At 46.9% G+C, this 14,992-nt stretch overlaps 1 protein-coding gene and 1 long non-coding RNA gene across 5 annotated transcripts in view; one reads left to right on the top strand and one right to left on the bottom strand.

The window, feature by feature from the left end:
* TTLL10 (tubulin tyrosine ligase like 10) overlaps nt 1-14,992 on the top strand; it is a 58,083-nt gene that overhangs the window by 899 nt on the left and 42,192 nt on the right. The window contains exon 1 of one of the 4 annotated variants that reach the window (XM_074306633.1): nt 12,433-12,841. The exons of 1 other annotated variant lie outside the window; for it this stretch is intronic. The gene's annotated coding sequence lies outside the window, so the exon portion shown is untranslated. Of the gene's footprint in view, nt 1-12,432; nt 12,842-13,879; nt 14,019-14,992 lie in introns of those variants that run through there. 2 more of the 4 variants (XM_074306635.1, XM_074306632.1) reach the window with 2 other exon arrangements.
* On the bottom strand, nt 12,664-14,990 carry LOC141564307 (uncharacterized). Its single transcript, XR_012488620.1, has 3 exons — nt 14,799-14,990; nt 13,906-14,048; nt 12,664-13,138 (listed from the first exon to the last, which is right to left on the bottom strand). It is a non-coding gene; the product is annotated as an uncharacterized LOC141564307 (long non-coding RNA).

The raw sequence follows: 14,992 nt of genomic DNA, 5'->3' as shown, positions 1-14,992 counted from the left end.
TTCTCTTCCCTCAGTCTCTCCGTGTCTGTCTCTGTTTCTTTGTCTCTCCCCTTTCTTCTCCTCTTTATCTCTCTTCTCTTCTCTTCTTTCTCTTCTCTTCTCTTCTCTTCTCTTTATCTCTCTTCTCTTCTCTTCTCTTCTCTTCTCTTCTCTTCTCTTCTCTTTCTCTTCTCTTCTCTTTTCTCTTCTCTTCTCTTTATCTCTCTTCTCTTCTCTTCTCTTCTCTTCTCTTCTCTTCTCTTCTCTTCTCTTCTCTTCTCTTTATCTCTCTTCTCTTCTCTTCTCTCTCTTCTCTTCTCTTCTCTTCTCTCTCTTGCTGTCTCTCTCTCTCTCTTTCCCTCCCTTTTCTTTCTCCTTCCTCTCTTTCTTTCTTTTTTCTGTCTCTCTTTCCCTCCCTTTTCTTTCTCCTTCCTCTCTTTCTTTCTTTTTTCTGTCTCTCTTTTCCTCCCCTTTCTTTCTCCTTCCTCTCTTTCTTTCCTTTTTCTGTCTCTCTCATCTTTCTGTCTCTGTCTCTGTTTCTGTCCTTTCTCTCTCCTCCCTCTCACTTTTTCTCTCCCCCCCATTTCTCTCCTCCTAAGAGCAGGCCTTTTGTTTGGGGAGGGGGGAAGCAGGGGGTGTTGTTGCCTCTTCTGGAAATGTCTATATATATAGTGGGACTCAGCCCATTTCTGACAAATGAATAAGTACAAAACCACACACAGACACACACACACTCTCACACACACTCACACACACACACTCACACTCACACACACACACACACTCACACACATAGACACACACACACACACTCACACACACACACTCTCACACACTCACACACACACACACACACTCACACTCACACTCACACACACACACTCACACACATAGACACACACACACACTCACACACTCACACACACACACTCACACACACACTCACACACACACACAGACACACACACACACACACACACACACACACACACACACACACACCTTTTCTAACTCACTAAACACCTGCCAAAGGCTTCAGGTGGTTCCAAAGGGTGACATAGATTCCCAGAGGCCCAAGCCCATGGGAGCAGGGGGGAGGGAATCAGAGTAGGTGCAAATACTCTTTCATACACTTGACTCACTTGGGAGAAGGAAATAGGGGGAAGTTCCTGCTGGGAACGGGGCAGGGGTGGTGAGTTAAGAAGGGAGAGCCCAGCCAGAAGGCAGGCAGAGCTGGGTCAGATCGCCCGCAGGGCGGGGCAGAGATTGTCTCAGGCAGTTTTGTTCCCAGGGAGGACAGCATGTTACCCCTTTCCCTCCCAGGAAGCTGGTGCCAGCCTGGCCAAGTGGGCGCAGAGCCCATTGGGCAAATACACTGGCCTGCAGGAAAGTGGAGATTTGGGGCAGCTCATGCTATTGAGGAGCCAAGCAGACCAGCCTCCTGCCCCTTCCTTCAGCCTACAAATGGAGCTGGGTGGTCTCCAGCACCCAGGAGGCATTTCTGCTCGAGCCCTTCAAGGCTGGGCTCAGCCCCACTCCTCTCCTCCCTGTTTGTTCCACTTCTGTCAGTGTGTTGCCCCAGTGTGAGAGAGGACAGTCCCACTTTAGGGCCCGTCTGGACCTTTCCTCTGAGTTTTTGGCGTCCTGTCCACCCAGATGAGTGACATGTGACAGTTTCCTGGAATGGCTCTTTCCATGGAAGAAACAAAAATCCAAGGCTAGAATTTAATATGAGGGACACTGAGAGCCAGAGGCTTACGTGACTTACCCATGCTGACCCAGCTCACAAACACAATCCTACACAGACTGGAAGGAACCTCACAATCCAGCCCCTTCATTTTAAGTAAACTGAGGCCCAAGAAAAGTCAAGCAAGGATCAGGGACAGGTTCCTTGCTCCTCTGAGACTCTATGTTCTTGGACCTCCTCGGGAAGGCAGGAGGCCAAGCTTTTATGTTCTTGTCCTACTGCTCCCTCCCTTGACCCTCACCCAAGCATCATGCTTTGGGGCTGGGCCTTGAACCTGAGTCACTCTGGTGGATGAAGAGGAGTCAGGAGGAGGGAGCACTCTGGTGGATGGGGAGGAGTCAGAGGGAGGGAGCACTCTGGTGGATGGGGAGGAGTCAGAGGGAGGGAGCACTCTGGTAGATGGGGAGGAGTCAGGGGGAGGGAGTTAAGGTCAGAGGGTCCTCTCTTGAGGCTCCTCCAATGTCTGCTGGGAGGACAGGCCATTGTCCCTGGAGAGAAATTGCAGCAAAGGCAAACCTTGCTCCCAGGAAAAAGAACCAGGACCTCAGTTTCATAAATGACATAGAAATCTAGAGTTTAATTAAGGGGTCAGAGTCTGCTGTCTCCATCTGTCAGCTCCCCTGGCAACAAGACTCCCCTCAAACTCTGACCCTAAAGATCCCTCTCCTTTTCTTAGGCTTCAATGTGGGCAGTGAGCTCCTCTTTCCTGGGAACCATCCCTACCACCGAGTCATGGGGACTCTGCCGATCGCCCAGAATTTTCACAAAGCGAGATTGGGAGGAGGATTCTGAGATGGCTGGTCTGGGAAGGCTTAGTTGGCGTGTGGGCTGCCACCTGCTGGGCTGGACTGGGATAGCACCGAGTCCCAGGATGGAGAGGGGCCCTGAGCCTTGGACAAACTGGGACCTAATTTCCCATAGTCTCCCCCTCCCATTTCTCTCTGGGGTTTTTCCTGTCACTTAACAGGAGATGCTGAGGCTCAAGGAAGCTGTAGGGACAGAAGGACTGAGGTCTTGGGCTCTTTCTGCTCAGCATCCTTGTCCTGTGGAAGACGGAGCAGGAGAGACATGGAGTCAGGATCTAGAGCAGAGGTCCTATAGGGGGCCAGTTCACTGTCCGTCAGACTGTTGGAGGGCCGGACTAGAGTAAAAAAAAAAAAAAGCTCACGCTCTGTCTCCGCCCCTCAGCCCATTTGCCATAACCAGGTAGGCCGTATAAAGTCCTCAGCGGGCTGCATGTGGTCCACGGGCCATAGTTTGAGAACCCCTGATTTAGAGCCTTTCTTTTGGGGCTGGAACCGAGGATGTGCTTGGTCGTCATGGCAGGCAGAGTAGCCCAATGGGAATTGCCACAAAGATCCCTACAGGACGTGCTGCTCACCACAGATGGGTGAAGTCTTGTTATTCCCAGAAACTTCAGTTTTTCATCAGTAATATGGATTAGAGGACCTCTAAATCTATGATCTCAGGAGATTATCAGGGATAACTAGGACAGGGTGATCAGGTAATTGTCCTAGGGTGCAAAAATTTAGAAGGTACCTTAGCATCAACTCAGAATTCACCTCTTTTCCCCCTACCCCAGTCACCTACTCCCTCTCCCCAATGTCCGCCAATTCTCCATCACCACAGAGACCCCAAGGTGTCTCAGGACATGTCTTCTCTCTTGTCACTACCATTGCTCCCGGATTGTGCTCCAGATAAGGTAGTCAGTATGTGTATGTTTGGTGACCACTAGGGGCACCATAAATGAACAGAGTGCTGCACTTGTAATCAACTCATCTTCATGAGTTCAAATCTGACCTCAATCATTTACTGCATTATCCTGGCAAGTCATTTAATGCTGTTTGCCTCAGATTCCCCATTGTAACGTGCTGTTGTCTCCAGAAGCTGCTGATCTGCTGTGTCAACTCAAATCTCTCGGATAGATTCTTCTTCCTGTAGAGAACCATTGTCTCCAGACAGTTGCCGTTAACTCTCGTCCAGAGAAGTAATTTCCCTTCCTGCAGAGAGCTGCCTCAAGTCTGGTCTAAAGCAGAGACTCCCTTTTTCCTCCAGAGCTGCCCTCTTTATCCTCCCAGAGAATGGGCGTGGGATAATGCAAAGGCTTCTGGGACGAGTTACTTCAACCAATGAACTTGCTCCTCCTAAGCATGCAAGCTTCCCCAGGAATTCACAAGTCAAACTCCCAGGAAAGGCCGGAACTAGAAAATTGTTAAGTACCGACTTAGCACATAGTAAAAACCTAATATCTCATTATCTCATTAGCACTTAGTAAGAACCTAACACCCCATTTGTAAAATGAACAAGAGAAGGAAATGGCAAACCCCTCAGTATCTCTGACAAGATGTCACAAGAGTCAGAAATGACTAAAGTAAGGAACAACAAATAGGCCAGACGCTGTGCTAAGCTGAGTATATAAAGAAAGGCAGAAGAAGGTCTGTACCTTCCAGGAGCTCACAAACCCCAGTTCTGTTCAATCCCAGCCCTCCTTGCTCTGGTACAAAAATGTCTGCTCAGAACTCTGGAATCTGTGCCCTCATTCATTTACCCTCAGAAAAGAGTAAGACAATAGCTTACTGAATAGGGAACTGAGGCACGGATACCAAGACCTCGGGTCTGCAGGGTGGCAGTGCCCAGACTTGCCTGGATTTGAGAACTAAATCCAGGCTTCTTGGCTAGTCTGGCCTCTCATTAATTCATCAAACATTAATCAAGCACCTACTTTGGGGAGCAGCTCACAGTCCACGACTCTGGATGTGTTCTTTGCTTTTCTACTCTTGGGAAACTTAACAGCCTAGTGGGGAGGAAGAGAAAATGTGGGATGAATATAATACATATTAGAAGGACTGGTGCAGAATAATAATAAAAATATGATGAGGATAGATTGGGGTCATGAAAAAAGGAGGGTCTTGGATTCAAATCTCCATTTCCTCCATTTACTATATGTGTATTATCCCTGGCAAACCACTTCTTAACCTCCTTGTGCCTCAGTTTCTTTATCTGTTAAATGGGAATAATAATATATGTAATGGCTACCTCACAAATTCAAATGAGAAAAGGCATAAAAATGATCTGCTGATCTTGAAGCTCGCTAGAAATGTAGCTATATTATTATTATTATTATTATTATTATTATTATTATTATCATTATTGCATTAAGGGAGAGAATTTCCTCTCCTGGAGTTCTCTCTGCCAATGGAATCACAGATCAAGTCTCTCTCCATAATCCTACTGAACTAGACACTGTACTAGACAGAAATGAGACATCCCTCCCCCTCAGGAGGCTTATATTTTAATGGAAGAAATACCATGTGGACGGGCAGAAATCTGTGCAGAAGTGCATTCTGGGTACAGAGACTTGCAGGATATAAATTATGAGTGAATCCAGCTTGTCTGAGGCTTAGAGTAAGTGAGGAAGCAGCATGAGAGCCAAGGCTGAAAAGCAAAGTTGGGGCTTTGAATGCCAGGACAAGGAATCGAGCTATTTTTCCATGAACAATGGATTTTACTGACATTGATCAGAGTTGAAAGAATCTTAGAGGTTAACTGAGACCAACTGTCCCATTTTACAGATGAGAAAACTAAAGCCCAGATGAGTTAAATAACTTACTTTATGGATCCCCAAGTTGAAATCCTCTGCACCAAGACTTTGGAAACCCAGAGTGATATTTCTAGACATGAGCTTTAGGAACAGTTCACCTGGCGTTGGGGCAGAAGCAAGAAGGGCATCTCAGGGTTGGACAGAGAAGAGCTTGGATGTGGCAGAAATTGGGAGGTCAGCTTGGGTGGACTTGGTGACTCGCTGGATGAAGTAGATGGGGGAAGAGGAAATGACTCAGGATTTCAGGTCCGGGTGATGGAGGGTGGTGGGCTCATGGTCAGACACGTCAGGGACAAATCTTGGTCAGATCAAAAGGCCTTGTTTCTCTTCCTTAAATTGGAGATAATGTCCCATACCTAGAACACCCTCCCTACTTCTGCTTCTCAGAAACCTTCAAGGATCATTCATGAAGGCTTTCGGAGCTGCCCAAATTTTATTGCTTTCTCCTTCTACATAATCTCTTTTAAATAGCTTTTTATTTTTCCAATACATGCAAAGATAGTTTTCAACATTCACCTCTACAAAACCTTGTGTTCCAATTTTGTCTCCCTGCCTGCCCCCCTTCCTCCTCTCCTAGACAGCAAGTAATTCAATATAGGGTAAACATGTGCAATTCTTCTAAACGTATTTCTATATTCGTCATGCTGTGCGGGAAAAATCAGATCAAAAGGGAGGAAGAAAACTAGAGAAAGAAAAAACAAGGACCAAAAAGATGAAAATCCTATGCTTTGATCCACATTCAGTCTTCATATCATCTCTCTGGATGTCGATGGCATTTTCCATCACAAGTCTATTGGAATTGCCTTGAATCACTTCAATGATGACTCATAATCTCTGCCAACCCTCCAGGTAGACTTAAGGACCATTTTTGTCTTTATATCCCCAAGATCCTAGAGCAGTGCTTTGCAATTCACATCAGTGTGCATTTATTAAAGTCCTACTGTGTGCCAAGAATGATACCAGCCCATAGTAGTAGGTGTTTGACAAGTGTGATTTTATTCCAATTCCCATGGAGGACCCAAATCAGAGAAAGAGATCCCAGAAATCACAGATTTAGAGCCAAAAAGGGCTTTAGAGGTTATTCATCCCAACTTCTAATTCCCATGAAGGACCCAAATCACAGAGAAAGGGATCCCAGAAATCACAGATTTAGAGCCAAAAAGGGCTTTAGAGGTTATTCATCCCAACTTCTAATTCCCATGAAGGACCCAAATCACAGAGAAAGGGATCCCAGAAATCACAGATTTAGAGCCCAAACCCTCCTGACAGGTAAGGAAAATGAGGCTGAATGACTTGTTGGGATTTAAATCAGATCATGTGTCCCTTAGGCGATTTGCCAGGTCATACAAGCATGGAGGAGACCCCCCAGTCTCTCCCCACATGCCTCCGAGGCCCTGGATGTGGAGCTGGAGACTCTCCAGCCTTTGCTGCCGCTGTCTCCAGGTGCCCTGATTAGCATTCAGGTCACTTACCCCTGAGGCTGCCTCAGTCTCACAGCTGCCACCTGACCTTTCTCTCATGTCTGGCCCACAAGAGGGGGGCTGCGGTGGGGGGCTGAGAAAGTCCGATTCTGACTCGGAGGCAGCTCTGACTTTAGAAGCCCTGATTGATGCTGAGACACAATTCAGCTGTCACTGCCCAAGCAGCAGAGACAATAAATGAAGCTCTGAAAAGACCGCTGAAGTTCATTCAGAAATCTCTGAGCCTTGTAATAGCACATATCCCAAACAAGAGCCTTCCCAAGCTGAGTTCGGAGACAAACTTGATCTGTTCTTTTCAAAGATGACAGAGTGTTAGGGGTGGGAGCCATGGAAGGAGAAGCAATGGGGAATGGGAGAATGGAAGGAGGAGGGGTATAGAGGAATAGAAGAATGATGGATGATGAAGGGAATGAAGAATGTCAGGATAGAAGGGTGAAGAGTATAAATGAAAAATAACATGGAAGGAGGGAAGAAGAGAGGGTGAATGGATAGGGGTATAGGAAAGTGAGGAATAAAGAAAATGAGCAAATGGAGGCTTGGAAGATGGAGGATGGAGAAATATTAGCTGGCAGGATAGGAAGATGGAATGATGACGAAATGGGTGGATGGAATTACAGAAAATGAGGCATGAAGGGGAGGGCAAAAGGAAGGATGGGAGGATGAGGAGATGGGAAAATGAATAGAAAGATGTAAAGATGGGAGTATGAAAGAATGGTGAGATGGAGGTTAGAAGATAGAAAATAAGAGATGGGGGCAATTAGTCGGTACAGTGAGTAGGGCACCAGCCCTGAAGTCAGAAGGATCTGAGTTCAAATCAGGCCTCAGACACTAAACACTTCCTGGCTATGTATCCCTGGGCAAGTCACTTAACCCTTAATTGTCTCAGGGGGAAAAAAAGAAAATAAGAGATGGGATGAGGATAAGAAATTAAAAAAAAAATAGAAGGGGAAGGGAATATGGAGAATAGATAATGAGTGATGAGGGTGGTAATATGGAAGATGAGTAAATGAGAGGATGGATTAATGAATGAATGCCTCTACTGAGCACTCATGACACATCAAGCACCATGCTAAGTGCTGGGGGTACAGATACAGGGTACAAAAAGCTCAACCCTCAGGGAGCTTACATTCTAATAGGAGAGAGGTACATATAGGAACTGGTGACCAGTCCAGGGAGTTCTCATCTGGGAAATCATAAGATAAGTTTGTGGGACAACAAGGCAGTCAATGGCCCTATTTTTCCCAAAGTCAATTAGTGAAGAACTAATTAAAAAGATGGAAAGGGTAGGAGGGATAGAAAGTGCTTTCTGTGTGTATTAGGAGCAGTGTTAAGTGCTGAGCACACAAAAAACATGTAATAATTGGAGTAAATCATAAATTTCAAGCATGCTTACAAACACTCCTGAGTGTTGTCCAAATTAGATTAAAATATAATTGGAAATTTTTTTTAAATGTCTCGGTTAAACATAAACAGAACACTTCAGCATTTTTTTTTTAAAAATTGAGTTCCAATTTCTCTCCTTGCCTTCCTCTCCTGGTCCTTCCTTGAGAAGACAAGTAATTATATATCTATCTATATATAAGTATATATAATATATAAATAAATATATTTGTGTGTATGTAGTCATGCAAAACATTTTCACATTAGCCATATTGTGAAAGAAAACCCAAACCATGAATGATGTTTTTCAAAGTAAGTTTTTATCTGCATTCAAACTCCATGCATTCTCTCTTTCTGAAGGGGGAGAGCATTTTCCTCATGAGTCCTTTTGGAACTGTCTGGGATCCTTGTATCACTGAGAAGAGCTGAGGCATCCACAGCCGATCCCCTGCAATATTGTGGCTACTGTGTATAATATTGTTGCTACTGTGTATAATGATCTCCTGGTTCTGCTCGCTTCACTTTGCATCAAGTCATATAAATCTTCAATTGGGAAATACCAAATTAAAATACAAAAAATTCATTATTAAAACTAAATCAAGGTGTGATGAGTTAGCTGACTCCCTTTTTCTACCCCTTGGGTAGATAAAGCCTTGAGATGAATGCGTTATACACGATGGGTTGGTGTGGAGATGACCAAGATGTATGAAAAGGCAACAAAACTTGGTTTCGAAGATTGGGGACTGGATGGGAAGGGGAGCATGAGGGTGAGAGCTGGAGGGGAAGCTGGGTAATATAGAGGAAGCCTGGAATGGGTGGAATAGAGAGGAAAAGCTGATTGGAAGGACAGCAGAGAGAAGATGAGGAAGGAGGATATTAGGAAAGGATGATCGGACAAAAGAATAGAAAGAATAAAAGATCCCTTAATGCGTTTTTTTTTTTTTTAATTTTAGTTCCAAATTCTCTGCTTCCCTTGCTTCCCTCCCTCTCCCCTCCCCAAAGGCAAGCAATTTCATATGTAAAACATTTCTACATTAACCATGTTTCAAAAGAAAATGCAGACTCCCAAATCCTAAACTAATAAAGGAAAAAATGAATGCTTCAATCTGCATTCAGAATCATATTAGCATCTCTATAGCCTCTGAAGGTTTGCCAAGTCCTTTATTCATTTATGCTCATGATAACACAGGAAAATGCTGTCATTACCCCCATTTTCTAGATGAGAAAACTGAGATTAAGTGATTTGCCCAGAATTACACAGCTAGTATGTGTCTGAGAGAGGATTCCAACTCAGGTCTCTGGGACTCCAAGTGGTCAAGCCCGGGATGAGGGATAAGGGATGATGGAAAGGAGGATGAGAGGGTTAGTTTGAAGTTGCTAAATGGGAAGATGAGAAGAAGGCAGGTGGAGGATGAGAGGGTAAGAGATGGAGAGATGGCAGATGGAGCAAGAGAACACCATTAACAGGAAAGCTATTGAGCTTTGTTAACTGCACACTTCTCTGATAATTGACAATTCAGTACTTACTATATGTTAGGTGCCAAGGACATAAAAACAAAGAAAAAACTAATCCATCCTTCAAGGAGTTTACGTTTATATCTAAGTCAATTAAATCAATAGGCATTCTTTTTTTATTATATATATTTTTTTATTTTTAAAAAAAATTTTATTCATAGGTAATTTTCCAGCATTGACAATTGCAAAACCTTTTGTTTCAACTTTCCCCCTCCTTCCCCCAACCCCTTCCCCGAGAGGACAGGTTGGTTGACCAATACATGTTAAGTATGTTAAAGTATAAGTTAAATACAATATATGTCCTAACAGTTATTTTGTTGCACAAAAAAAAAATCAGACTGAAACGGTGTACAATTAGCCTATGAAGGAAATCCAAAATGCAGTTGGACAAAAACAGAGGGATTGGGAATTCTATGTAGTGCTTCATAGTCATCTTCCAGAGTTCTTTTGCCGGGTGTAGCTGGTTCAGTTCATTACTGCTCTATTGGAACTGATTTGGCTCATCTCATTGTTGGAGAGGGCCTCGTCCATCAGCATTGATCATCATATAGTTCAATAGGCATTTATTAAGCAATCTCTGTTCTAAGTGTCTCAGTAAGCCTAAGAATTGGAAGAAAAAAAGAAAACCAGCTCCTGCCTTCAAGGAGGTTACATTCTAAGGGTGGTTGGGGCAGTGGGTAGAGCACCTGGAGTCTCTAGGAGATACCGGCCATAACTAGTCTCATTCAAGATGCCTACAGAGTAGCGAGGAGGTCGTTTGAGGGCAGCTGGGGAAGACCTCATGCTTCAGAAGGGGCTGCTGCCCGTGAGCCTTGCCTAACTCGGGTCCCAGCCAAGAGCCTTTCACAGCTGAGTTCAGATACAGAGGTCTGATTTCTCTTTTCAGAAATTGAATGTTTTAGAGGGAGGAGGATTGGGGAATTAGATATGGGATAATGGGAGATGGGATATATGGAGGAGGGGCAATAAACAGAGGATGGGGAGATGGGAAAATAGGACAGTGGAGATGATGAAGGGGATGGGGAATGGGAGAGGAAAGGAGAGGATGAGGCATAGCTAAAAAAAAAAAAAAAAAGCTACGGCAGAGTGGATAGAGTACCAGCCCTGGCGTCAGGAGAAGGAGCTGACTTAAAACCCAACCTCAGATACTTATTGTGTGTCCCTGGAAAAAAAATCACTTAACCCTGATTTCTAAGAGGGCACCTCCTGGAAAACTTGCTTCTGATTGTTAGGTGGTCTCCCCTTATATCCACTTGAAATTTGCTTCTAAGTCCTTGATTGCTCCAAGCCTTGCCCATGTCTTTCCCCCAGAGTAAGAAGTATCTAATTAATGTTTCTAACAATGACAGTCTTCCAAATGCTTGGGAAGAGCCAGTACCATTCCCACTGCCACCAGGCCTGACCTCCAGACTAACCAGCCCCAAGTTCCTCTGACCAAGATGGCAGCACATGGTCTCCCAGCCCCCCACCATCCCCTTCCCTTCGGAATGCTTTCCAGCTTGTCGTCGTCCCTAAAAAGTGGTCCCTGGAGACGAGTACCGCCTCCAGATGGAGCGCCCATCCTTCTCTTGGCAGCCACGTCCACTGCTGATTCACGTTTAGCTTGCTTTCCACCACAAACTCCAAATCTTTTCTAGGAGCATCTGTTGTCTCCAGCCCTTCTTTCTGTTCAGTGTTCATTCTTGCCATCACCTACCACCCTTCTCTCTCAGGGCGAACAATAACTGACTAGAGCCCGGCCTGGGCTTCCCATTGCCATGATTGGGACAAGTTTCTCAGGTACTTCAAGCTTTGGGCAGAGAGCTGAGGGGGAGGGCTTCAGAACTATCCATGGCTTATAAGAAAGACAAAGAAGGAACGTACAAAAGGACTTCCATCTGCTAATCAGTTATGGGTGCCTTGTATAACATTTTTTAAAAAATCTTTCTTTTCCTTCCTTCCTTCCTTCCTTCCTTCCTTCCTTCCTTCCTTCCTTCCTTCCTTCCTTCCTTCCTTCCTTCCTTCCTTCCTTCCTTCCTTCCTTCCTTCCTTCCTTCCCTCCCTTCCTTCCTTCCTTCCTTCCTTCCTTCCTTCCTTCCTTCCTTCCTTCCTTCCTCCCTTCCTCCCTCCTTCCTTCCCTCCCTCCCTTCCTTCCTTCCTCCCTCCCTCCCTTCCTTCCTTCCTTCCTTCCTTCCTTCCTTCCTTCCTTCCTTCCTTCCTTCCTTCCTTCCTTTTTCTTTCTTCCTCTCTTTCTCCCTCTCTCTTTTTCTCTTTCTCTCTCTCTTTCTTTCTTTTCTTTCTTTCTTTCTTTCTCTCTCTTTCTTTCTTTCTTTCTTTCTTTCTCTCTTTGTTTCTCTCTTTCTTTCTTTCTTTCTTTCTTTCTTTCTCTCTTTCTTTCTTTCTCTCTTTCTTTCTCTCTTTCTTTCTCTCTTTCTTTCTTTCTTTCTTTCTTTCTTTCTTTCTTTCTTTCTTTCTTTCTTTCTTTCTTTCTTTCTTTCTTTCTTCCTTTCTGTTTTTTGCTGAGGCAATTGGGATTAAGTAACTTGCCCAGGGTCACACACAAAAAAATTTCTTTTTTTTTAAAAAGGTGACTCCATGAAAAAGAGATTTTAGCTATCAAAGGGACAAGAGAATGCCAGTAGCCATAGAGAGGGGGTGCCTTTAAATGTGTCCCAGAGCCAGAATTCTAGGTCCTCACACACAGCCACACCCGCCCCCCCCATGCCCGGATATGCCGACCTGGTACCATCACCCCCACGCCAGCCCATCCCCGCCACCCACATCTGGCCACCATGCGAGTGTTTGGCCCCACTGTAGCTGTCACTGGTGACTGCTAGTGTTGCTAGGCTACCAGCTGCTGTTTACCAGGCAGAGGGCTTTCTGTAAGCCCTGCCAGGCAAGCGCAAGGAGCCGGTGCCGTGGCAGCCAGAGGGTTCGGGATCCTAATTTCAGCCCCAGTGAAGACATCTGCTCTCAGGGAGGACAGCTCACCGGGGAGCAGCCGGTGCCTTTAATTCTCAGACAGGAGGGGCAGGTCTCTCTCCCTGGCCACCAGCCTTAGCAAGCCCAGCCAGCTGCCAGCTGAAGGAACGGGGTGGGGAGGGGCAGCCATCCGTGCTGAATTGCTTCCTACCTGGGCATTAGAGCCTCCCAGAGAAGGTTAGCAACCCCTTATCCCGGACTCTGGCCCAGCTCCCCAATCTATCTAGCCCATGGAAGGGGGCATCTCGAGTCAGGAGAAAGGGGGGAGTTGTGGAGAGGTTAGAAAGGGGAGAACCAGGTGGTCCTGGATTAACAAGGGACGCTGAGACATTGAGGGGAGATGTCGGGGCGGGGGAGATGGAAGCAGAGTCCCAACGAGCTCTGGTGTCTTAGATCGGAGAAATAAGCTTGACGAGAATTCTGAGCCACTGTTTGCCGTTCAGAAGAGAATGTTCTCTCAGCTGGTCAGAAGCTCTGAAAATAGAAGGGACTTTTGTGACCATCTTGGTCAGCTCCCTCTTTTTGCAGAAGATGAAACTGAGCTAAGAGTCTTGCCCAGCTTCATACAGATTGTGGAATAGATTTGGCTCTGGGGAGGGTTTGGATTTGTTTGTTTGTAGGGATTGTGTTTTGGGGGTTTTTTGGATGAATTTATCCATCTCTATGGCATCCCTGAGCTCCTAGGAGGTGGTGAGGACTTTCTCTTTCAGGGTAGGTCACCACCTTCTATGTACCTGGTACCTTTGGACCCGTGCCTGAGGCCACAGACAGGGATGGGACTAGCCTCGGAGGCACTCGGACTTCAGGGCAGAGGCTGGGCTTGAACCCGAGGCCTTCGTGAATGCCCCTGTCAATTTGGACTGCGAGGAGACAAATAGGGATGATGCTGATGGAGGACACTATGTCTCCACTCTGGGCAGAGTCCCTCTGGAGGTCTGGGTCTAGCGTGGGGGTGATGTGACAGCGAGGACAGTAAGGATCACGGCCTTGGACAGAGGAGAGGGCCAGAGCCTGGGTTTAAAAAAAAAAAAAAAAAAAGGAGATGCTGGAGAGCGGGGCGTGGGGAGCGCGAACACGACCGAGCCCCGGAAGCCCCGGATAAGGGCCGGCCGCCATAGACTTGGGCTCCTGGGCCCTCTGAAGGCTCGGCTTGCCACTCGCTTTGGCTCGGTCCCCAAGGACTCAAGAGAGATGAAGGGGTAGAAGTTACAGAGGATCAGGATCCCGCAGACTTCACTTACCATCAGAGCCATCCAGCCATGGAATGTTTTGCCTCGGCAGGTCAGGAATAGTTCTGTCGCTCTGCCCATACCTGGGAGTCTCCAGGTAGAGGGCCAGCTCCTGACCAATCCAGGTGTGTCTATGCAGGGGATGACTCCATTGGCTGGGAGAGGAGAACAAACGAGATGACCTCTTAGGGTTCCTTCTACCCCTGAAGTCCCGTGACTAGAAAATAGATCCTATTAAGTTCAAAAGACCATCCAAGTACAAACCATCTTTCCTGGGAATGCGGAGTATTGCGAAGAAACCAAGAGATTTTTGTCCATTTTCATGAAGCTTGAAAAACTGGAAGCCCTGCCAGCTTCCACAGGCCAACAGGCCATTATGACCTCCCTCCCCAGAAGCTGGCCCGCCCCTCCCCAAGAGGCAGGTTCTGGGCTACAGCCCTCTCTTGTTCTTCCTCTCCTTTCGAGCCGGAAAAAGGCCAAGGGTCGAGGTCCCCTTTCCTCTATGGGGAGCACACCAACCCTGAACTGGTGGGATGTTCAGGCCCCCGGAGGCTTCTATGGCTCCCCCTTCTCTGGCTTTAAGTTCTCTAGCAGTTCAGAGCCACCAGAGCCCTTTGGGGTCCTCGCCTCGGTCCTCAGGTCCCCTCCCCATGACAGGCCGGCAGGCAGGACCGACCGCCTGGGCGCCCCGGCCCGCCCTCCCAAGGTCCCGGCCCGGGACCCGGGGGAGCACCCCTGCCTGACCCTTGCCACTCTGCCCCCGCTCCCTGGACTCCGGAGGTGTCCCGGGAACCCCCTAGTGCCGGCCGGGGACAGCCTGACCCAGGAGAACCCGGCTCTTTCCTGGCTTCAAATCCAGCCTTCTCGCCCGAGCAGAGTTACCAGACCTTCCAAATGTTCCTCACCTCCTCTTAGCTCTCCCACCACTAAATTGCAAATTTCCACTTCGGGAACGACATCTCAGGTGGGTCCTGTGTAGAACTGAACCCCCGCCCCCTCCAGAGGTCCCAGCCTTCTCCAAATCTTCCTAGCCTCTGCAGGGCCCCCTCTGCCTCCAGCCCAGGGCCCTAGCCTCACAGCCCAGCCGGCCAATCAGCTG

This window comes from Sminthopsis crassicaudata, chromosome 3 (genome assembly GCF_048593235.1).
Source record: "Sminthopsis crassicaudata isolate SCR6 chromosome 3, ASM4859323v1, whole genome shotgun sequence".
Classification (NCBI taxonomy): domain Eukaryota; kingdom Metazoa; phylum Chordata; class Mammalia; order Dasyuromorphia; family Dasyuridae; genus Sminthopsis; species Sminthopsis crassicaudata.
The sequence above is the reverse complement of the archived record's forward strand: the minus strand, read 5'-3'. Positions and strand labels throughout refer to the sequence as shown.